The sequence below is a fragment of the Saimiri boliviensis genome, chromosome 2, assembly GCF_048565385.1.
Source record: "Saimiri boliviensis isolate mSaiBol1 chromosome 2, mSaiBol1.pri, whole genome shotgun sequence".
Taxonomy (NCBI): Eukaryota; Metazoa; Chordata; class Mammalia; order Primates; family Cebidae; genus Saimiri; species Saimiri boliviensis.
The window spans coordinates 216,531,264-216,556,376 of NC_133450.1; the positions used below are offsets into that span (position 1 = coordinate 216,531,264).

Below are 25,113 nucleotides of genomic sequence, written 5' to 3' on the forward strand. Positions count from 1 at the left end.
TACTAGATATTAGAACTTATTATAAACCTTCAACAATTCATTCAGTTGGGAGTGGTACAATAGATAAACAGACCAAGAAGAAACCCATGCATACACAAACATTTGATTAGCGAAAGTGGCAACACAGAAAAGTAGAGAAAGGATGATCTTTGCAATAAATAGTGCCATGTCTACCGAAGATTCATATGGCAAAATAGTAATAATGCCCTATTAATAAAGCCTTATACTATACAAAAAGAAATCATTTCCAAGTGCATTTTAGAGCTGCACATGAAAGTCAAAATTAAATGTCAGAACTTGGCTGGGCATGGTGCCTCATGTCCATAATCACAGCACTTTGGGAGGCCAAGGTGGGCAGATCACCTGAGATCAGGTGTTCGAGACCAGCCTGGCCAACATGGAGAAACCCCATCTCTAACATAACTACAAAAAATTAGCCGGGCATCACAGCAGGTGCTTATCTTCCCAGCTACTCAGGAGGCTAAAGCAGGAGAATCGCTTGAACCCAGGAGAAGGAGGTTGCAGTGAGCCGAGATCATGCCAATGCACTCCAGCCTGGGTGACAGAGCAAGACTCCATCACCAAATAAAGAAGAAAAATGTCAGAACTTAACAGAATCCTTGGTATAGAGAAAAGTTTTCAAAATAGAACACAAAAAACACTAAGCATAAAGAAAATTATTAATAGACTATATAAAAAGTAAAACTTTTTGAGCAAAAAAAAAAAAAAGACTAAGCAAAAAGAACAAATCTGGAAGTACCACACTGCCTGATTTCAAACTATATTATAAAGCCATGGTCACTACAACAGCACAGTACTGGTATACAAACACGCACATAAACCAATGGAACAGAACAGAGAACCCAGAAATAAACCCAAACACGTACAGCCAGCCAACTGATCTTTGACAAAGCAAACAAAAACATACAGTGGGGAAAGGACACCCTTTTCAACAAATGGTACCAGGATAACTGGCTAGCCACATGTAGGAGAATGAAACTGGATCCTCATCTCTCACCTTATACAAAAATCAACTCAAGATAGATTAAGGACTTAAATCTAAGACCTAAAACTATAAGAATTCTAGAAGATAACACTGGAAAAACCATTTAGACATTTGCTTAGGCAAAGGTTTCATGACCAACAACCCAAAAGCAAATGCAATAAAAATAAAGATAAATCGTTGGGACCTAATTAAACTAAAGAGTTTTTGCATGGCAAAGGGACCAGTCAGCAGAGTAAACAGACAACTCACGGAGTTGGAGAAAATCTTCACAATCTATACATCTGACTAAAGACTAATATCCAGAATCTACAACGAACTCAAACAAATCAGTAAGAAAAAAACAATCTCATCAAAAAGTGGGCTAAGGACATGAACAGGCACTTTCAAAAGAAGACATATAAATGGCAAAAAAACATGAAAAAGTGCTCAACATCACTAATGATCAGGGAAATGCAAATCAAAACCACAGTGCGATATCACCTGACTCCTGCAAGAATGGCCATAATCATAACCAACAAATTAAAAAAAAAAAACAGTAGATATTGGTACAGATGTGATCAGGGAACACTTCTACACCGCTGGTGGGAACATAAACTAGTATAGCCACTATGGAAAACAGTGTAGAGATTCCTTAAAGAACTAAAAGCAGAACTACCATTTGATCCAGCAATCCCACTACTAGGTATCTACCCACAGAAAAAAAAGTCATTATATGAAAAAGATACTTGCACACGCATGTTTATAGCAGGGATAAAAGACTACAAATAGGGTGCAGTGTATACTGCTCAGTGGTGGGTATATCAAAATCTCACATATCACCACTTAAGAACTTACTCATGTAACCCAATACCACCTGTACCCTAATAACCTATGGAAAATCTAAATTAAAAAAGAAAGAAAAAAAGATGGGTATGGTGGTGCATGCCTGTAGACCTAGCTATTCAGGAGGCTGAGGGGCTGAGGCGAGAGGATCCCTCAGAAGTTCAAGACCAGCCTGGGCAATATAGCAAGACCCTGTCTCTTACATTTTAAAAAAAAAGTGTGGGGGGGGGGGGAGACAGAGACTAGAAAGACATGTTCATTGCAGCATTATTTACAATAGCCAAGATATGAAAACAACCTAAGTGAACCTAAGTGTTCATCAACAGATGAATGGATAAAGAAAATGTATATATCCACAATGAAATACTATTAAGCTTTAGAAAAGAAGAAAATTCTGTCATTTGTGACACCATGGATGAAACTAGAAGAAATTATGAGAAGTGAAATAAGCCAGGCAGAGCAAGACAAATACCACATCCCACTTATACATGCAATCTAAAAAAGGTGAACTCATAGAACACAGAAGTACAGAGTGAATGGTGGTTATCAGAAGCTGGTAGAGAAGAAAGCTGCAAAGGGCATTTGTTGGTCAAAGTGTGAGTTTCAGGCAGATGGGAGAATAAATTTTGAAAACTACTGCACAGCAGGAAAACTACAGTCAAAAGTAATGTATTATATATTTTAAAATAAGTAAATTTCATCACAAAAAATAAGTGAAGTTATGGACATGCTGATTCACTTTATTTAATCATTCTACCTTATATACGTATCAAAACATCACATTATAAATATTAAAAATTATGTCAATTAAAAATATTAATTTTTAAAAGAGTGGAAAGGCACAGAGTAGAAGATAAATTATAACACATGACCAAAAAAACTGAATCTAGAATATATAAAGAATTACTTAAAAATAACAAAACAACATAACCAAAATAACCAGCAGATATATTAAAAGATGTTCAACTTCACTGGTAATCAGAAAAATGCAAATTAAAACCAGAACAAAATACACTACACATCCACTCAAAATGGCTAAAATTGAAAAGACTTTTAATAGTAAGTGTTGGTGATGATATGGAGTAAGAGGAACTCAACAGAAAATGAGAATGCAAATCAGTTCCACCACATTAGAAAACTGCTTGGCATTTTATGCTAAACATACACATACACTATGACCCAGAAATTTCACTTCTCTGTACACACCAAACAATAGTGGGAGTATATAAACACCAGATATAGTCACTATAATGTCATAGCTGCATTATTTGAAATAACCAAAACCAAAGGGGAAACATAAATGCCTACACACAGTAGAATGATCAATTGTGGCATATTCATATTCATATTATGGAGCACTGTATAGCAATGAAAAGGAGAAAACCACAGGTGCACACACAAGGATAATCTCACAAATATAATTGTTGAGCAAAAGAAACCAAGTGAAATATTAAATACACTCTTGACTCCATCCATATCACTCCATGTATATATGTTCAACAACAAGAAAAAATGATAAATGCTATTAGAAGTTAAGATAATGGTTTTAGCTGGGCACATTGGCTCACACCTTTAATGCTATTAGAAGTTAAGATAATGGTTTTAGCTGGGCACACTGGCTCACACAGCTACTAAGGTTGAAGAAGGAAGATCATTTGAGCCCAGGTGTTCAAGACTAGCTGGGCAGCATTGCAGGAAATCAGCTGGTGGAGGGGAGTGGTACATGCCTGTAGTCACAACTACTCAGGAGGCCGAAGCAGGAGGGTCCTTTGAGCCTGGGAGTTTGAGGCTACAGTGTGCCATGATTGTGCCACTGAACTCTAGCCTGAACAACAATGAGACCTCATCTCTTTAAAAAAAAAAAAAAAAAAAAAAAAAAGGTTATAGCTCTCTAATTGAAGGGGTGGCGTTTGGAAGGACACATAAGGATGGCTGGCAAGATGCTTACTAATGTTCTATGTCTTGACCCTGGACATTTTAACTTTGTGATAATCCATCAAGCTGTTAACTTATATTTCTGCATTTTCCTATCTGTTTGTTCCTGTTTTTTATGTTATAAAAATTTCCTAAACATAAAAACAAAAACGAATAGCTGGAAAAAAAAATAGAATGTTACATTATTTTGGCACAGCCAATTTTTTTTCTCCACATATTCCTTGGGGCAGGGGGCGGAATGTGAAATTTCCTATAATGATTAAATGAGGACCCTAACAATTCCTAATCCCCAGGACACACTTTGAGCTTTTTAAGGCATAACATACAAATTTCAGAAATGGGTTAGTAAAAAAAAAAAGTCATCATGAGCTTCATTAGCAGTAAATATTCCTGAATTTGCCTCCATATTTAATTATTTAACTTGGAAAAAGAAATAACCTATATATTTTTCTGCACCTAAGCTTTCTAGTAAGCAAGTGAGAGATATTCACCTTTTAGACTTTAGAAAGATCTTTTGTATTGATAACTCACATCAATGGGTCTTAAAACCAGGCTCAAATGGAATACAGCTGTCTATTTTTTGTTATCACTACTGTTAAATGAACAAATGCTTGATTTTTAAATCCTTGATACAAATTGAGACATTTGATATATCTTTACCAAAAGAGAAATAGATAAAAGGAATCTACTTCCTCCAAAATTCAGCAAACACCAAAACAGGTTAATTTATTCAACACATAGGGTTCACAACAGAATAATAAAACAAGTCATCATTCACTGAGCTTTACGTGTTCTGGACACTTGCTTAGTGTTTAAGAAACTCTTTATCCTCACAAAAATACTATGAGGAGGAATAAATTATTTTCTCCCATTTTACAGATGAGGAAATTGAGGCTTAGACACATCAAATAATTTGCACAATTAACACAGCAAGTAGCAGAGGGAGCCTTCAATCAGTTCACCGGTTTGGTGTGAAATATCTGATTTCTATTTTCTACTTTTGTCTTTTTTTATTTTAAAATTTTGAGCCTAAGGACTATGAAATGCAGAGGACATACATATAGACACACACATAGGAGTTTTAAAGGCCCCAAAGTACTCACACATCATAAGCCCTGTATGTAGCATTGCACCAGAACAGAGCTTAGGTTTGCTCCAAGAAACAAAACGGACTTCTCAATGATAGACGAGCAAGCCAAAGCACTGCATATAGTAAGTCTACAAAGCATTAACTGGATTAATTAGCAAGGGATTTGAGAAGCAGCTTGGAGCTAGGAAACCAAAACACTAAATTGTTTAAATACTTTGGCAAAAGATCAAGGTTTCTAGGCAGCACTGGGTCTCCTTCCATCCTTTCGTTCCATGTTTTAACACATTTAACCTGTCTGAGGTAGTTTTTCATGAGATATGAATGACATTGTCAAAATACCAAAAAGAAATGAGAATTTAAAAAATACTGCAAGCTGTTACCGATTCTGCCAACAGGCAAGAGCCCAGGCAACATTAATTACAAATCAATCGCTTAGGACATAAACAGCTCTTATCACTGGTAAACTCTCCCTCTAAAATAACTTGCTTTAGAGAAAAAAAAAAAAAAAAAAGCAAATGTCTTTCCCATTATACTTGGTGAACTAATCAGGACAAAGAAACAAAATAAAACAGGAAAAAATGCACCAAATAGCAAACGTTGAAAAAGGAATCCTAGCTAGATGAACGCCTGGAATGCTACTGGAATAGCACCGTCATTTAGAAATAATGAAGAGGAAGTGGTCAGGGTAGGGACACTAGCTGAATGGGTTTCTGGTTTCCAGGAAGTAAGAATTTTTACAATGCAGCTGATTATCACAAACACATATGGCAGCAAAATGATAAAAGAAGGCTTTCAACTATACAATCATGGGAGAGGTGGGGGGAATCTGTGTTCCTCTAGTAACGAAGGTAGTTTTATAATGGTCAAGCACACATATCACAACCCTCACCACTACCACGCACACAACTATCCAATCATAATAATACACTTCAAAAATCAAAGGATCCTTCCAGAAGTCTAATTCATCTAGACCCTAACCACAAACTACTATTATTTTCCCTAACTCTTTATCTTGGACATCTGAATTTTCCTCTTTATTTCCAGGGGGAAAAAAAAAAAAAAAAAAACAGCAAAAACCTAAGTACCTTTCTACTGCAAAAACTCTAAAAACACACTCCTCCACCACATACTTCACTCATTCTGACAGAGAAAAAATTAGTAGAAAAGAATCACTAACTTTCCATCAAAATACATTCTGACTTCTGCTAGGTCCTTTAAGGTTCCTGAGGATATGGTAAAAAGTGGTATATACGCTATATAAAAGAGGGAAGAGCTATGAAGTCTGGCAAAGTGGAATGGTTAGGGGTCGTTTTCTTAACCTCCCTCAACAAAATGAGGAAGAAGGGCTATCTTGGAGTTTGAGGATGAAAGATCTATGTGTAAAGAATCCAGCAGAGTGTCTGACACACAGTAGGTGTTTGGCAGTTACTATTATTATTTCTCCTTGGTTCCAAAGACATGGCATGTTAAGTTTCAGGATAACAAAAATTCTTTCCTAAACCAGAAATTTTATTGACAATTATATAAACAAATTGCTGGCAGATTATGGTAAGGTGCTATCTGTTAATCTGGAACAAAATTTACCTCAGTATGTCCAGGGCACTGTCTCCAAAGGTTTCACAACACTCTCATATCAATTGTGCACTTTTACAAAATAACTAAGAGGAAAGGCTAATAGTTAATAAAACCTCTGGGTTCACATATGAATTAACAAGACTGAAGGAAATCAGGGAGTTAACAGTGCAGCCAAGCTCACATAAATTTCTTGACTATGGGTGTTTTATTCACCAGACTTGGCTTACTATGAGAGAAAAAATAACATAAGTTCATTTCTTCAATAAAATTATAGAGGGGAAAAATATGGTTAAAAAGAAAAACACTACTATAGTTTTTTACAAAAATAAAAAGGAGAGGATATATAAAATACCAAAAGAAAGGCAGTCCAAAAGGTGGCTAGGTAAAATATAGTTTGAGTCTAAGATTTTAATATTTCATATTATAGAATTTTTAAGTGACTTAATATCACATGCTATTCATTTCCAATTTGAGGAAATACTAAAATGTTACTGCATATAACAAATTTCTATACAGAAAAATGTATGCAGGTATACATTTTTATAAATTTTAATGTTGTCTTACAAGTGAAAGTTGTTTATTCACATTACAAAATTTACCAGCCTTTTCAAAAGAAGTTCATTCCCTTTCTATTTCATTATAATTTATAAAAATAATATAAAAGGTTTTGGAATATCTATTGCATAAAATAAGCTACAACTACATTTCTATAATCTTCTATAGTTCCCTTACTAAACATATACTGAATGCCTACTATGAGGAAAGTACTCTGAATATCTCATATCATTACATTTCTTATGCCATTAAATTCTGAAGATAATAAAATAGGCAGAGAATAGTAACTCCATATTACCGATAAGAATATTGAGATCCAAAAAGGTCAAGTGCCTTGTCCAAGTCAGTTTACTGGCCAAGAAAGGGTCAGGATTTAAAGTCTTCCCAACTGAGGATAAAGCCTGTGCATCTTATGTTTTTGCATGCTGCTTTCCTATGTTCCCACATTCTCATAATTGGAATAATCAAAGGGATCCCACCATTCCGCCACATTCACAGACACCAGTGCCTCATCACTCAACAAAGATACTTCACAATTAGCAATCCCTTGGCTGCTCCCAAAAGGATCGAGCATCTTTCAACAAACCAGGTCAAGTTAAAGCAGAAAACACAACTTCAAAATAGTCCTGTTGCATCAGCACCAACCCAGAAACAACCTGACACTCCTATCCAGGGGTAAGGTATGGGATACAAACACTATATATATGTAGTTTTTCCGAAAACTGAAAAACCAAACTATTTTTAAATTACTGTTTAAAACTATATAAAGGAAGGCTAAAAGCACAATTTGGGAGCCCTGACTCTATCAACGGCAATTTCAACCTAAACCTCAAGGTCAGAACCTCTTTTCCCAAAGAAAAGGCAAAAATTAAGAAAGTTAAGAACCTGCCCAAATGTAAAGACCAAGAAAAACAGTGCTAGCTACTTTGACTTCAGTTAATGCAACCTGGTGGCATAAAACATACAAACCAATGCAATGTTTTCATTATTCTGACACTGTTCCTTACATGTTGTGGCAAAAAGACTGTACCATTTCTTTTATTCCTCCTATGAAACCTCTATGATGGGACCAATTAATAATCCCATTTTACAAATTAAAAATGTGAAACAACTAACTTGTACATCCTATCACCACACTGCTTATAAACTGGCTGTACCTGAACCAGAACTTATGCTTTTAGCCAAGCCATGCAGATGTAAAACGTTGTTCCAACAGAGAAGTTGGGCACTCCAGAAACACAACCTAACCATTCACCTTAAGCAGAGCTATCATAGACACAGGAAGCACAGTACAGGCCTAAAATTGAATCAACAATTCACTACTTACTAATTGTATTACCTTAAGGCAAGTTACTTCATCTTTCTGTTCCTTGGTTTCTAACACTTATAAAGTGAGGACAATAAGTAATCTCTTATGGGCTCCAGAAAGAATAAGAAAAAATACACACACACATACTTGTTCATCTGTGTACATTTGTGTATGTATATATGGGTGTATATATGTGTGTGTATATAACATATATATATATATATATATATATATATATACATATATATAAAGCAAACAGAAGCTTAACAAATGTTAAGTTACAACCAGGAGCTTTGCTCCATTTCAATACTCAGCTATAAGAAAAATAATGCTTGAGGAGCACTTGCAGAATCTGCTAGCACTTTAACTGAATCCTTAGAAAAGTGAAATATGGACAAGCAAAAAAAAAAAAAAAAAAAGCCATATCAAGAACCATTAGCCACAATAGATTAGACCCAAAGATTCCCAAGTGTCCTTAAATTGCATTAGATATGTTGGCCAATCATTCAAGATGGTACCTGGAAAGAAAACCTAACTAAGAAAATTTGTTTTTCCTTCTACATTCAGTTTCCTTGTACAGTTCCAAGTAGGATCCAATTATGGATTTAGACCCTCAGGAAGCCCTACCTAGGAAAAACCTCATTCTAAAAGAAAATCATTTCACCCTCCCTGAGTGGCATTGCCCAAACTCTCCCACTGTTTCCTCAGTTTGCAAATACCACAGATAACTAAAATATTTTATGTATAAGGAAGTCCATAGCACATTTAAGTAGAAATAATCTTTTTAGGTGTATTATCATCTCCACAAAAAGCCACACATGTGCAAGAGCCACATCTTTTCCATCCAGACATGTTTCACTCTGCTCATGCAGAAGGGGCAGTGCAGCAGAGCACCTAGAGACCACAGGGACCATCCAGGTCTGGGCTGAGCCACATGCTTGAACTGACCTTGGGCACAGACAAAAAGTGTCTGTTAGCGGTGGGAAGCCAAGCTTAAAAGATCATATAGACCACTTTGAACCATAACCAAGATAAGTGGTGAACAAAGGAAGCAAGCAGAAGCAAAGCCATGATGAAAGAGATGAAGCCACCCTGGTGCATGACTTTCCGGTTCCAGTTGGTCCTCATGAAGCCCAGCTGGTTTTGCTTCCTGTTCTTCACTGTACAACAGACCTCTCCACCTCCATCCCTGCCCTTCCTGAGCTAGTTTTAGTGAAACTCCACCCCCTGTATTCAAAAACACCTTAACAAGGACATTAGGCCATTGCGTCGCACACAGAAGGGATTCAATTAAACACATTTAAAAAGCAGGAGTGCAAACCTAATAAAATACTTGATGTTAGATGGGGCATTCTCATAATTACAGTTTCCTCAACAGACAGGCTGATTTCTCTTAATCCACTTACCCAATAATTGTTAAAGAAATAACCAATATTTGACACAACATGACACTTTATTCCAATTTATCTAATAATAATTAAGCATTCAAAGCTTACAATGAAAACACAGTTCCGCAGTTCATATTGTTCTTTTAAATTGAATAATTTGGAATCCTGTGAAGAGTTCCACCTTACAGCAGATTCCCTCATTCTTGTGCAAATACAATCTGTCTATCAGCATATTAGCATTTCAATCACCCTTGTTTTTTTCATAACTGGGAGAAGCTGTCTTCATTTATTCCTATTGAGCATCTACCACCTATGAATTATTTCTGAAGCTAAGCAGTAAAATTGAATTTAAATCCAAGTAAATGAGAAACTGAAACTATTTTCAAAAATAAATGTAGGACACTGGTTCCAGTTGCATACTCCCAAATATTATAAATATGTTCTTTAATGATTAATTTACTTTGAGCTGAAAGTAATTTCTTTTGAATTAAATTGTTATAATAGTTAGAAATGGAACACCAACCCCATGTTTCAAGGGTTTTTGTCTTTTTTTTTTTTTTTTAAATAATTCTGGATCAATTTATATTCCTGCAGTAAATACATCCACCACTCAAAAAAAAAAAAATTTAAGTCCCCTTTAAGCATTCCTTTAAGGTACTGACCATAAATGGTGTAATTTGCCCTGGACATCATTAAAATGTAAAGTTAATGAGGATTCAGCTGAAAACAGAAGGAATGTAACCTATTTTCAGGCAAAAGTTCTAACACAGCAATCAGAGGAAAAAGCTCTTTGATGTTTCTTTGTCTCTTCTCATTAATTTTTTTTGTCTCAAAAAAAAAAAAAAAAAAAAAGAGAGAGACTACTTAAACTTTAAAAAAGCACCAAAGTTTAAACATGATAATTATAACAGAACTCCAATGAGGTCGTTAGAATTTTTTATGAGATAAACAAGAATCAGTCATATATACATGGAGATAACACCACCTACCTGGCAGAGTTATTATAAGGTTTACAAATATTTTAAGTAAAATGTATAGCAGGATAGCTGACATGAAAGGTACTCACTTATATTCTCTCCCTCTTTGTCACAGTCTGTCCCCAAGGGCCTAGCACAGTGGTGGTATAAAAATAGTAATCAAAGAGTCACCATTATTATCATACATGCTGTATTTTTTTTTCCCCTACTTAAGAACTATGTGAACCCTAACCTTCTTTCCAAGATTTATGCAAGACTCAGCACCACCCATCACTAGGCAGGTGGAGCGTTATCCAAATAACCAGCAGGGAGTAAACAGTCCCATGTGACATTTTATCATATGAAGTGCCTACACAGGTATAAATATTATATCTTTTCTGGTTTTATTGCCTCATTTTACAATTATGCTACTAAAGAGCAAAATAGCAGGCAGAATGTTAAGTGGCATTCTGCTGCTTGGAATTTCATCCCAAGGCTCCATTCAGAATAACAAATGTGGGAACTATTTCATCTCTGCTCTATTGTGAAGAAAGTCATCACCTTTACTTGAATATATACAAGGGGTTAGACTTTCTGCGACCCATTTTGTGCTAAGTGAAATCTTAAACCAAATGTGATAATTACCAAGGTGATGTCATTTATGAAGTAATATAGTGCTTTCTGGAGAGACTCGACTCTACACTTTGTAATTGTTATACCAATTCCATAATCCCAGTAAACAAAGCCTAATAAGCAGTAAGTGGATCTATCCAAGATGACCCACCCTTAATACCATGAGAATTTATAGCTTCTCTTCACCCAAACAAAAAATTACAAATTCAACAAACTAATCACAGTTATTTTAAATGTTAAAAGATCATTGAAATAATGTTTCTCCAGCAATTTTCATTTTAAAGCCATTGCCACATAAATTACCTAATTTTCAGTGGTTTGTTCATTCCATAAATATTCACTGAATCTTCTCAATATTGAGATCTGATCATACAGCGATGAAGAAAATATTGGATGATCTCTACCTTCAAAGAGTTTAAGGTCCAGTAAAGAACCTCAGACAAACTAATAATCACACAAGCAACATAATTATAAGCTATGGTAAATGCCGCAAGACCATACAATAAGAACAAGCTTACTTTGGGAATCTGAAAAGGTTTCCCTAAGGATGATTTAATGTCTGAGGTGAGACCTGAAGGAATGGAAGAACAAGGTTGTTTTGGAGGGGTGGTGAGAAAGAGGTTTAAGATGATGATAGTTGGGAAATAATACCTAGTTTTCAAAGACATTTAGGTAAATCAACAAAATTTTTCTGATACATTGAATACAGAGGGTGAGCAGGCAGGCAGGTGACCAGGATAAAGGCAGTAGGTTTTTAGGTTGCATACCGGATTTTTCAAATGTGCTGCTCAGTGGAAGGGGACCAAGCTTCATTCAGTTTAATGAGCAGATAATGAGTTAGAATTCAGACATTTTGAATTTCAGATACTTTTCAGGCATCCAAACAGGTTGAGAGTTCAGAAGAAACGTTTCATACCTCGTTCATTTATTCAACGTGAAATTTCCAAGAAACAATTTATATTAAGTCCCATGTTTCTCCTTAGGGAAAAGAAGGTGAACAGGCTGCTCAGCTGCCCTTTGAAACAAACAAGTGGCCGGGAGTGGTGGCTCACGCCTGTAATCCCAGCACTTTAAGAAGCCAAGGTGGGCAGATCACTTGAGGGCAGGAGTTTGAGACCAGCCTGGCCAACATGGTGAAACCCCGTCTCTACTAAAAATACAAAAAGCAGCCAGGAGTGCTGTCACATGCCTGTAATCCCAGCTACTTGGGAGGCTGAAGCAGGAGAATTGCTTGGCAGGAGGCGGAGGCTGCACTGAGCAGAGATCATGCCACTGCACTCCAGCCTGGGTGGCAGAGTGAGACAAGGCAGGAAAGGCAGAGAGAAAGAGAAAAGAGAGAAAAGAAAGAGAGGGAAGGAAGGAAGGGAGGGAATAAATTATCTTGAAAATAAATGCCAATTCCTCTAATGGAAAAAGAGAAAAGACATTTCAGACAAACAGCATCTGAAAATAACAATTAGTTTGCAGCGGTTGCAAGTACAATGTATGAGAGGTGAGAAATTAAAGAAAAAACCATGAGGACCAAATTTGCAGAAATACAGAGGACTAAGAGAATATTAATATTACAGTTATTTCAGAATTTATCTAGGTTTTCAGGTTTACCAGAAAAAAAAGAGAGAATGCTATGAACAAATGTATGCCAAGAAATTAGATATATGAAATGGGCAAATCACTCGAAAAATACAAACTACCAAAACTCATTCAAGAAGGAAAAGAAAATCTGAATAGACCTATAGCAAGAGATTGAATTACTAATTTTAAAACTTCCCACCAAAACAGACAAACTCAGATGACTTTACTAGAGAATTCTACCAAACATTTAAAGAAGAACTAATACCAATTCTTTATAAATGCTTTCAAAAACTAAAATAGGAAAAAAAAAACTTCCCAATTATTCTCTAAGGCCAGTATATACTGATACCCAAAGCAAACAAATATACTATAAGATAACTAAAAATGCAAAAATACTCAATATATTAATACTAGCAAACCAAATCTAGCAACAAAAGAAAAAGGATTACACACCATGACCAAGTAAGATTTATCCTAAGAATTCAAGGTTGGTACCTGCATTAGGGCCAGGACAGCCCTTCCCACATGATAGTAGAACACAGCAGTTCCCCAACCCCCTTCCCTTCAAGAGAGAGAGAGAGAGCCACTCAAGAAAACACCATGAAAGACACTGGCATCAAAAAACTACCTTATCCATGTTTTATGCATATTTTCAATTATCCTTAGTGTCTTCATTCTATCATTCTTCTTGGAGAACTTCTCAATATTGTAAACATACTTGACATGGTTGTACATATGTTCTTGTTTTGTAGTTGCTATCAACCTAGTATCATATTTAGTATGAAACCAAATGCATCCTCTAAAAAGTACATTATCAAATAAGGTAACTTGATTTTTTAAATCCTGTAACGACATTCTTTTGTCCTGTTTCTTCTTTCAGGTAATTTTTGTTTTATATGGAGCTAATAGAGCTGGTGTTGGAAACATTTTTATTTGCAGTCATTTTGTCTACTTTTACCACTGTGTCTTGTTTGTTAGGACCAAATCTAAAGCATGGCTTTGAGTTTTCAGCAGAAATGGAATTGCAGCCATTTGGGAAAATAGTCTCCAGAGCATTACAATTTGTAGTTTTGTAGAAGCACAGCTTGAAGCACTGCCAATATCACTGAGTGGGAAAAAACCATGGCAGTTATGGCCCATCTCCTATATGCTTAGAGCGAGCTTCAGCCACATAGTTGGCCTTGTTATTTCACCATTCTGGATATACTGGAATATAAAGCAATTTCTATACAAGAACAATTAATTGGAATGAAGGGAGAAAATATTCCTTTACATAGATTCCATAGAGCTATGTAAAATGTATATAATCAAAGTCAAGTAGTTCCATTACAGCACTGTGTTTTATGTAGTTACAACGTGATGTTAATTGCAGCTTTTTAAATCATGAAACTCCTTGGAGATAGTATCTTCTAGTTAAAATAAAGTACTTACAGAATTTTTTAAAACAAGAATGCAAGGTTGGTTAACATTCAAAAATAGATTAATGTAATAAGCCATACCTAGAGTATGATGAACAAAAATCACAAGATCATCTCAAAAGACACAGAAATAGCACCTGAAAAATCTAACATCCTTTCATGACTTAAAAAAAAAAAAAAAAAAAAGAACACTCAACAAACTAGAAACAAAAGGTAACTTCATCAAGATGATAAAGGGCATCTACAAAAATCTATAGTTAATATCATAATGATGGTAAAAGACTAAATGTTTCTCTTTAAGATGAGGACAAAGAAAAGAATATTCATTTCTGCCACTTCTATTCAACATTGTATTGGAGGTTCTAGCCAGGGCAATTAGGTATGAAAAAGAAATAAACATCAAGAATAGAAAGAAAGAAATAGCACTACCTTGATTTGTACATTACATAATCTTACACAAAGAAAATCCTAAGAAATTCACTCAGAAACTATTCGAACTAATAAACTAGTTCATCAAATCTGCAGGGTAATAGATCAGTGTTTTTAAAAGTCAATTCTGTTTCTATACACTAACAAAGAACAATATAAAAATGAAATTCAAAATTTCCATTTACAATAACATCAAAAAGATTAAGAAAAATAGGAGTAAATTTAACAAGAGAATTATAAAACTTATACCCTGAAAACTACAAAACATTGTGGGGAAAAAACTCTGAACGTTACCTTAATAAATGGAAAAATATCCTACATTCAGGGATTGGAATGCAATACTGTTAAAATGACAATGCTCCCCAAATGAATCTATAGATTCAATTAAATCCCTATCAAAATCCCAGCTGGGCTTTTTGCAGAAATTGATAAGCTAATACTAAAATTCATATGGAGATGCAAAGGACCCAGAATAGTCAAACAATCTTTAAAAAGAAAAATATTGGAGGACTCAAACTTCTCAATTTTAAAATCTACAGTAATAAAGATAGTGTAGTCCTTATCATAAGGATATGAATGGGATGGAAAGCCCAGAAATAAATATCTGCAATTGACAATTATAATTATCAATTAATTTTCAATAAGGGGCCGGGCATGGTGGCTTATACCTATCATCCCAGTGCTCTGGGAGGCTGAGGTGAGCAGATCACTTCAAGCCAGGAGTTTGAAACCAGCCTGGCCAACATGGGGAAACCCCACCTCCATTCAAAATAAAAAAATTAGTTAGGCATGGTAGTGCACATCTGTAGTCTCAGCCACTTGGGAGGCTGAGACACGAGAATCTCTTGAACCTGGGAGGTGGAGGTTGCAGTAAGCCAAGATTGTGGCACTACATTCCAGCCTGGGCAACAGAGTGAGCCTGTCTCAAAAAAAAAAAAATTCAACAAAGGAAACCAAAACAACTCAATGGAGAATTAATACTTTTCAACAGAAGGTACAGAAGTAAATGACTATCTATATTTGAAATAATAAGGATAGAATCCTTCCTTATAAGCATACATAAAAATCAACTCAATTTGGATTATAGCCTGGGGATAGTGGCTCACGCCTTTAATCCCAGAACTTTGGGAAGATGAGCTGAAGAATCGCTTGAGCCAGGAATTCAAGACCAGCCTGGGCAACATAGCAAAACCTTATCTCTCCCTACCCACCCCCCAAAAATTAGGTGGGTTTGGTGGCATACACCTGCAGTCCCAGCTACTTGCAGAGATTGTTTGAGCCTGGAAAGCTGAGGCTGCAGTTAGCAACCTCTGTATCATGCCACTATATTCCAGCCTAGGTGATCAAGTGAAAACCTGTATCAAAAAAAAGGAATGGATTATAGACCCAAATGTAAGAGCTAAAATCTTTAATAGAAAAAAAAAAAAAAAAGGAAGAAGAAGAAAGAAGAAAAAAGAAAGAAGACGACGGCGACGAAGACACAGAAATAAACCATCATAACTTTAGGATGTCATTGTAACTTTAGGATGGGCAATGGTTTCTTAGATACCATAACAAAGCACAAACATGAAAAGAAACATTAGATAAACAGGACTTCACTGAAATAAAAAACTTCCGTGTTTCAGATGACACTATCAAGAAACAGAAAAGCTCTTAGACACAGGGACGGGAGCACTACACACTGGGGTCCATTGGGGGGAAATGGGGGATGGACGGGGGGGTGGGGAGGTGGGAAGAGATAGCATGGGGAGAAATGACAGATACAGGTGAGGGGAAGGAAGGCAGCAAACCACACTGCCATGTGTGTACCTATGCAACAATCTTGCATGATCTTCACATGTACCCCAAAACCTAAAATGCAATTTAAAAAATTTAAGAAAAAAAAGAAAGAAAGAGAAAAGCTGACCTACAAAGTGGGAGAAAGTACTTGCAAGTCATATATCTGATAAGAGACTAGTATCTAGAACATATAAAGAACACTTATATAACCCAGTAAGTTTTTAAAAGACCCTGTCACTGAATAGATGTTTCTCCACAGAAAATATACAAGAAGCACACTAAAAGATGCTCAATATCATTAGGAATTAGGGAAAGGCAAATTAAAATAACAATGGCATATCACTTCACACCCACTAGAATGGCTATAATAAAAAAGATGGACAACAGTATATCCACTGACAAGAATGTGGAGAAATTGGAACCTCACACATTGCTATTAGCTATATAAAATGGTGCAAGCTGTTATGGAAAACAGCTTGGCAGTTTCTCAAAAAGCTAAAAATAGAATTACTATATGATCCAGCAATGCCATTCCTAGGTATGTACTCAAAGGAAGTGAAAGCAGAAATGCAAACAGACACCAACAATGAATGACATTGTGGATTGCAGCATTATTCACAATTGCCAAAAGGTGGAGACAACCAAATTGTCCATCAGATAAATGAATAAACAACATGGAGTATATACATCTAATGGATAAGTATTCAGCCATAAAGAGGAATGAAGCTCTGATACACACTACAGTATCTTGAAAACATTAGGGTAAGTGAAACAAACCAGACACAGGACAAATATCATATGATTCCACTTATATGAGAAACCTGGAATAGGCAAACTCATAGAGACAGAAAGTAGGTTAGAGATTACCAAAGGCTGAAAAGAAGGGGAAAATGGGAAATTATACTGTTAATGATTACAAAGTTTTTATGTGGGGTGATGAAAAGATTTTAATAACAGATAGTGGTGATGGCTGCACAACAGTATGAATATAATACCACTGAATTTATACTTAAAAATTGTTAAAATGGAAAATTTTGTTTTATATATACACATACACCTCCACAATTTAAATAATATACCAAAAATATTAATTATATCTTTTATCAATGGGCAAATTGTGTGGTACGTGAATTATATCTCAAGAAACCTATTGAAAATAATTAAAATTAAACAATAAATCAATGGCTTATTGTTTATTTACATTTTTGTAGAGACAGGATCTCACTATTTGCCCAGGCTGATCTCAAATTCCTGGCCTCAAGCAATCCTTTCACCTTGGCCTCCCAAACTGCCAGGATTACAGGGATGTGCCACTGTGCCAGGCCATAAATTGATGGTTTTAACAGCAATTAGACACAGCTGAAGAGAGAACTAGTAAACTGGAAGAAAGACTTGAAAAAGTTATTGAATGTATGAAAGAGAAACAGATTGAAAACACACACAAAAAATGTTTAAAAACTGTAAAGGACAAAAAGACAATGTTAAACACATGTGTAATCAAAGCTCCAAAAGAAGAGGAAGTTCTAAATCCTCAGATTCAAACAGCTGGTCCTCATCAAGATATAAAAGAAGAAAACTCCACTGCTAGACACATATCATTGATAAACTGGAAAACAAAAAACAAAAATATTAATTATAATGGAAAGAGACTTCAACAGCAACATTCAGAAGCCAGAAGACAATGAAATGACAACTCCAATATGAGGTTAGAATAAGGACATTTTCAGATAAACAAAACTAAGATATTTGCCATTAACAAAGAATGTGATTCAAGCAAGAAGATTAGCCCAGAAGGAAAAACTCCGAAATGCAAGAAGACATAATGAACAAAGAAAATGGCTGCGTACAGTAGCTCACGCCTGTAATCAGCACTTTGGGAGGCCAAAGTGGCCAGATCACTTCAGGGCAGGAGTTTGAGATGAGCCTGGCCAATATGGCAAAACCCTGTCTCTACTAAAAATACAGAAATTAGCTGGACATGGTGGCATGCACCTGTAATCCCAGTACTAAGGAAGCTGAGGCAGGAGACTCATTTGAACCGGGAAGCATAGTCTGCAGTAAGCCAAGATCACACCACTGTACTCCAGCCTGGATGACAGAGCGAGACTTCCTCTCAAAAAAAAAAAAAGAAAGAAAGAAAATAGAATATACACAGATAAATCTAAACAAGCATTGGTTATATAAAAAAATCAATAATGCCTTACAGGTTTAAAGTAAAACACAACAATAAAAACATATAAACAGAGAGGGGAATGATTTAAGTTAAAACAATTTACATCCTCATGTTGTCTAGGAGGAGGGTAAAGATGCCAATTAAAGTTATATAAGCATGCAAAAATTTCTCAGAAACTGTTGATTTGTATGGGCATACTTTGTTTTATTGCACTTTATTGATACCGCTTTTTTTTTAAAAAACAAATTGAAAGTGTCTGACAGCCCTAGATAGAGCAAGTCATTTTATGTCTCTGTGTCACATTTTGGTAATTTTTACAATATTTCAAACTTCTAAAATTATTATATCTGTGACAGTGATCTGTGATCAGTGATCTTTGATATTACTGTTGTAACTGTTTTGGGGTGCTACAAATCATGCCCAAATAAGATGGCAAATTTCGTCAATAAATGTGTGTGCTCTGACTGTTCCACCAACCAGCCATTCTATCATCTTTCTCTTCCTTGAACCTCCCTAAGCTTAGTAGTGAGGAAGGCATGTTGAAAGTCAAAATAGGTTCAAAACTAGTCTTCTTGTACCAAACAGCCCAATTGCAAATGCAAAGGAAAGGTTCTTGAAGGAAATGAAAAGTACTACTTCAGTGAACACATGAATGATAACAAAGCAAAACAGCCTGACTGCTGATACATGAAAGTTTTAGTGGTCTCGACAGATCAAACCAGCCGCAACATTCCCTTACACAAAAGCCTGATCCACAGCAAGGCCCTGACTCTTCAATTCTATGAAGGCTGAGGGAAGTGTGGAAACTGCAGAAGAGTCTGAAACTAGCAGAGCTTGGTTCATGAGGTTTAAGGAAAAAAGCCATCTCCATAACAAAAAAGTGCCAAGTGAAGCTGCAAATCCTGATGTAGAAGCTGCAACAAGTTATTGAGAAGTTCAAGCTAAGAGCATTGAAAAAGGTGGCTACACTAACAACAGATTTTCAATGTAGATGAAACCACCTTGTATTAGAAAATGCCATCTAGGACTTTCATAGCTAGAGAGGAGATGTCAATATCAGCTTCAAAGGAAAGGATGAATCTTTTGTTAGGGCTAATGCAGCTGGTGACTTTAAATTGAAACCAATACTGATCGACCACTCTGAAAATCCTAGGGTTCTTATGAGCCTGTATTCTATAATTGGAACAACAAAGCTTGGAAGACAGCACATCTTTTTACAGCATATATTTACTATTTAGGTTGGTGCAAAAATAATTCTGCTTTTTGCCACTGAGTAACGGCATAAACCACAATTACTTTTGTACCAACATAATAAATAGTTTAAACCCACTGTTGAAACCTACTGCTCAGAAAAAAAGACAATGTGCCTGGTCATCCAAGAGCTCTGATGGAGATATACAAGGAGATGAAGGTTGTTGTTATGCCTGCTAACACAACATCCATTCTGCAGCCCCTGGATCAAGGAGTAATTTTGACTTTGATGTCTAAGAAATACATAAAGCTATGGCTGCAATAGACAGTAATTCCTCTGATGGGTTTGGGCAAAGCACATTGAAAACCTTCTGTAAAAAAATCACCATTCTAGGTGCCACTAAGAACATTTGTGATTTGTGAGAGATCAAAATATCAACATTATAAAGAGTTTGGAAGAAGCCGATTCCAGCCCTCACGGATGATGTGGAGGTATTTAAGACTTCAGTGGAGGAAGTAACTGCAGATGTAGTAGAAGCTGCAAGAGAACCAGAACTAAAAGCATAACCTGAAAATGGGACTGAATAGCTGCTATCTCATAATAAAACTTGAATGAATGAGAAGTCCCTTCTTACAAATGAGCAAATAATATCTTTTCTTGTCCTACTCTTGGTGAAAATGTTGTAAACATTGTTGAAATGACAAGAAAGGATTTATAATGTTATATAAACCTGGTTGATAAACCAGTAGTAGCATTTGAGAGGTTACCAATTCTGAAGACAGTTCGATTGGGGGTAAAATGCTATCAAAAGAGCATCACATTCTACTGAGAAATCTTTCATGAAAGGAAGAGTCAATCCATGCAGGAAACTTTATTGCTGTCTTATTTTTTAAAACTGCCACAGCCATCCCAGCCTTCAGCAACCACCGTCCTGATTAGTCAATACCCATCAACATTTAGACAACATTCTCTGCAAGCAAAAAGATTACAAGTTGACCAGTAGCAATTTTCAGCAATAAAATATTTTAAATCATGATATGTACCTTTTTAAACATAATGCTATTGTACAATTAGTAGACAATAATAGAGTATAAATATAACTTTTCATGCATTGGGAAACCAAAAAAATTTGTGTGACTCACTTTATTGCACTATTCATTTTACTGTAGTCTGTAACTAAACCTGAACCTGCAATATCTCTGAGGCACGTGTATATTAGTTAACATTATGGACACTGAAAGCACATGACCTGGGTTCAAATCCAGCTCTACCGTTTGATAGCTCTATGGCCTTGGACAGATTACATAAGCTCGCCACACCATGGTTTCCCCATTTGTAAAACTGAGACAGTAACAGTATCTATCCCATAGGGTTTTTGTGAGGATTAAATGAATTAATATAGGTAAAGCATATAAAACAGTGACTCGTATATAATAAGTTTTACTAAGTCAAAGCCACCATTATTTTCAGTGTATCAGTTAAAGGCACAGAAATAGTATTTAAGTTCCAAATTATAAAAGGGAAAAAAAATGGAATGATGAAAATGCTTAAGTAATCCAAAGGAAAGGAAGAAAGAAAATGAAGCATAAAAAGCATTTTCAGGCCGGGCGCGGTGGCTCAAGCCTGTAATCCCAGCACTTTGGGAGGCTGAGGCGGGTGGATCACGAGGTCAAGAAATCGAGACCATCCTGGTCAACATAGTGAAACCCCGTCTATACTAAAAATACAAAAAATTAGCTGGGCATGGTGGCATATGCCTGTAATCCCAGCTACTCAGGAGGCTGAGGCAGGAGAATTGCCTGAACCCAGGAGGCGGAGGTTGCGGTGAGCCGAGATCGCGCCATTGCACTCCAGCCTGGGTAACAAGAGCGAAACTCCGTCTCAAAAAAAAAAAAAAAAAAAAAAAAAAAGCATTTTCAGTAAAAAATACAGGTAAGATGACTGGATTTTAAAAGATTCAACTATGTATTGCTTCCAAGAGACACATCTTCAACACAAGAATGAAAAAAATAAGAAAACACAAGCATGGAAGTGTATAATTTGATGAGTTTTGACATATGTGTACATCCATTAGACCATCGCCACAATCAATCAACCCCTAAAGTTTTTTGTGCTCCTCCATAATCTATTCCTCCTGCTGTACTCCCTACCATCCATCCCTACGGAACCACTGGTGTGCTTTCTGTCACTATAGATTAGTTTGCACTTTCTAGGATTTTATATAAATGGAATCAGAAAGTATGTGCTCTTCTTACCTGGCTTCTTTCACTCAAGATAATTATGTTGAGATCCATCCATGTTGTTGAGTATAGCAATACTTTGTTCCTTTTTATTACTATTATTCTATGTATAGAACTCAATTTGTTTACTCATTTCTAGCCTCTCCAGACAACAAATGATGTTAAAAGTAAGAAATGGCCCCTGGGTAAAGATCAAATCCCCAGTACTCTCAGGATAAGAAAAAGCTAAGGGGGTGATTTTAAAACTCTTTTTAAGACCTCCAAAAGATCTAAGGTGGTACCATAGAGAACCATTCAGCTAAACAACAGTGCTTCTAAGAAGCTTATAACTGTTATTCCTCAGTGGTCTCACTAGAAAACCAAAGTAGAAAAGGAGGGCTTATCTCAAAGACATTTGTGGGTATGAATATTACATTAAGGAGTAAACTCCAACAGATTCACAGGACAACAAAGGAGTTTTTAAGAGGCTCCTATGGGGAGAAACATAGCCAGCTTGGACTGAAAGGAACAAAGAAAATACAAATGAAAAAAATAGGCCGGTGAATCACTAAACTTTACAGACCAGAAGCAGACTGAGGAAACTACTGAGTTGCAGACACAGGTTCTCTTTTATTTAAAGAAGGATGATTCAGAATCCAAAAGCACAGAAGGTAGAACTAAGAGGCATGCTGAGCCACTCTCAGGCCCGAGCAGGACTGAGTCTCCATCAGGAAACTTCCAACATTTGCCCAGCCATATTTCATAACTGCTACGGCGCAGGACCTTCCCTGTGCTCCAACATGCCTCCTGCTGGCCTCCTTTTAGATGATCAGCACCTACAGCAGTTACCTTCTGCCCATCCTGCCATTACACTCTGGGGAAGAGCAGTGGTGGTAGGGGCTGGACAGCAGATAACTTTTCTATTTAGTTTACAAATTGAGAGGGCCTGTATTTGAGAAGTCATACTTAAGAAGTCGTATCTAAGGTGTCTCATCCTCACCTAAGCCTGATTTAGTTCAGGAGATTGAGGGGTCTGAGCTGCTGATGTAAGGATGAGACTTTAGGGTGCCTTGGGAGAGGCTAAGTATACATAGATTTCCATAGCAACTGGGTATAAAACTGTTTGCTCCCTGCTCCCTCTGCTGAGCTGCCACAACACTTTGTGCCTGTCTCTATTTATCCCAAATAACGTATGGCTACTGGTTGACTACTTACTTCCCTCATCAGATGTAAACTCCTTAAAAAGAAAGTGTTTTATTTATATCCACAGCATTAAGTAGTCCCTCAAAGACTTGTTTGAATTTATGAATAATTATAGAAATAAGTATAAGCCAGTCTGTCATGGACTCAGGCCATCCAAAGCCATGCTAATGAATGTAACAGCACATTCCCAGTGCACTTATGAGACAGGCTTCAGTTAAACATTTAGGAAACTAAAGCAATTAAAAATAAGAATGCTCACCTTATCTACCACAGCAGCATAGGGAATACTGAAACTCAGGACTGATTCTCAGGAACATCCTGAAAACACCACCCTATAAACCTGCATTTTAATAGCATGACACAGATCAAAAGCATTGGCTGATAAGGGTACATTTTAAAAAGAAGAAAAAAAAAAAAAAAAACCTTCCAAAGATATTTTTTTTTTCATTTTAAGTTTTATTATAAATAACCAGTGATCAGTTATCAACAAGGCAGTGTAGGTTGAATCCACAGCTGTTGTGCAAAAGAATAGAAGTGGGGGGAATATTTCATTTGCAACACTTTTGTAAAAAGCCCCTAAATGGTGGACATTGAAATTATGAACTCTAGGCCAGGCATGGTGGCTCCCGCCTATAATCCCAGCACTTTGGGAGGCTGAGGTGGGCAGATCACTTGAGGTCAGGAGTTCGAGACCAGCCTGGCCAACATGGTGAAATCCCATCTCAACTAAAAATACAGAAATTAGCCAGGCATAGTGGCAGGTGCCTGTAATCAATCCAGCTACTTAGGAGGCTGAGGCATGAGAATCACTTGAACCCAGGAGACGGAGGTTGCAGTGAGCCAAGATCGCACCCCTATACTCTAGCCTGAGTGAGACTCTGTCTCAAAAAAAAAAAAAAAAAAAAAAAATGAGCTCTAGCTAGCGCTCAGATTTTAGAAAACAAATCTTTCTGTGAGAGCCTCCAAGAGATTCATTTCTTGGCACAATAAGGACTCAATGACAGAGTAAAGAAACTATTCAGTAGCACTCCAGGGCAATACTAAGAGACATCTTTCTATCCTAAGATGCCAGTCTCTCAAAAAAGCTAATTGTTCTTCTCAATGGGCTGGAAAATTTCACAGATTAAGAAGCATTTCTTTTAGGTAATTTATAATACACCTACTTCTAAGATATTTTCAGGGGAAAAAATTTATATATATATCACCTTTAGAATAATAGTATATATCATCACCTTTAGAGAGTCATTCACACTGTACATCTAATTTGCAAGAAAAGAAAAACCATGGGTGAAACGAGTATTACACAGCAATAACTGAGGCAGATTAAAGTATTGACAAATCCATTTTGATCCACTGCATTATCTCATTTTGAGCAAGATCATTCTTAGTACATTTCTGCTGGCAAAATGTACTAAGCCCTCCTGGTCTCTCAACACAAATAGCAACACTCATCCTAGCCCTCAGCTGACTCTCCTGCCCAGGAACTTCAGACTGTTCCTTGATCCCAATCACAATGTTTGTAAAGAACTTCTACATATAATAGGACCCAGATGTTGTATATTTTGTCTCAGATTTTAAAATAAAACTCAAAATGACCCAGAAAGCAAAGTAAAACAAAAAATGAAGCCACTGATTTAATCAATTTAAGCAAATAGTTAACAGTTCAAATGAAGTTTCTCTCTCCTCTTCTGTCTCTTGGTCAAATATTATCTTTATCTTATCAGCTACTGAGACAGTACAGACAAAGGCAACAGCCTACCACATACAAAGTAGTAATAAATGCAGTAGATGGGAAATAGAAGATAATGAACCAATCCTTGAAATACTCTAAATCTTTTTTCTACCTTGCTAAGAAAAAC

The 25,113-nt window shown here is 36.2% G+C and overlaps 1 protein-coding gene and 1 pseudogene across 6 annotated transcripts in view; one reads left to right on the forward strand and one right to left on the reverse strand.

Annotated features, from left to right (window-relative positions):
* Nucleotides 1–25,113, reverse strand: part of DENND1A (DENN domain containing 1A) — a 546,222-nt gene that overhangs the window by 439,569 nt on the left and 81,540 nt on the right. The gene's annotated exons all lie outside the window — the stretch shown is intronic.
* LOC101030491 (phosphatidylinositol-glycan biosynthesis class F protein pseudogene) lies at nucleotides 13,442–14,084 on the forward strand (annotated as a pseudogene).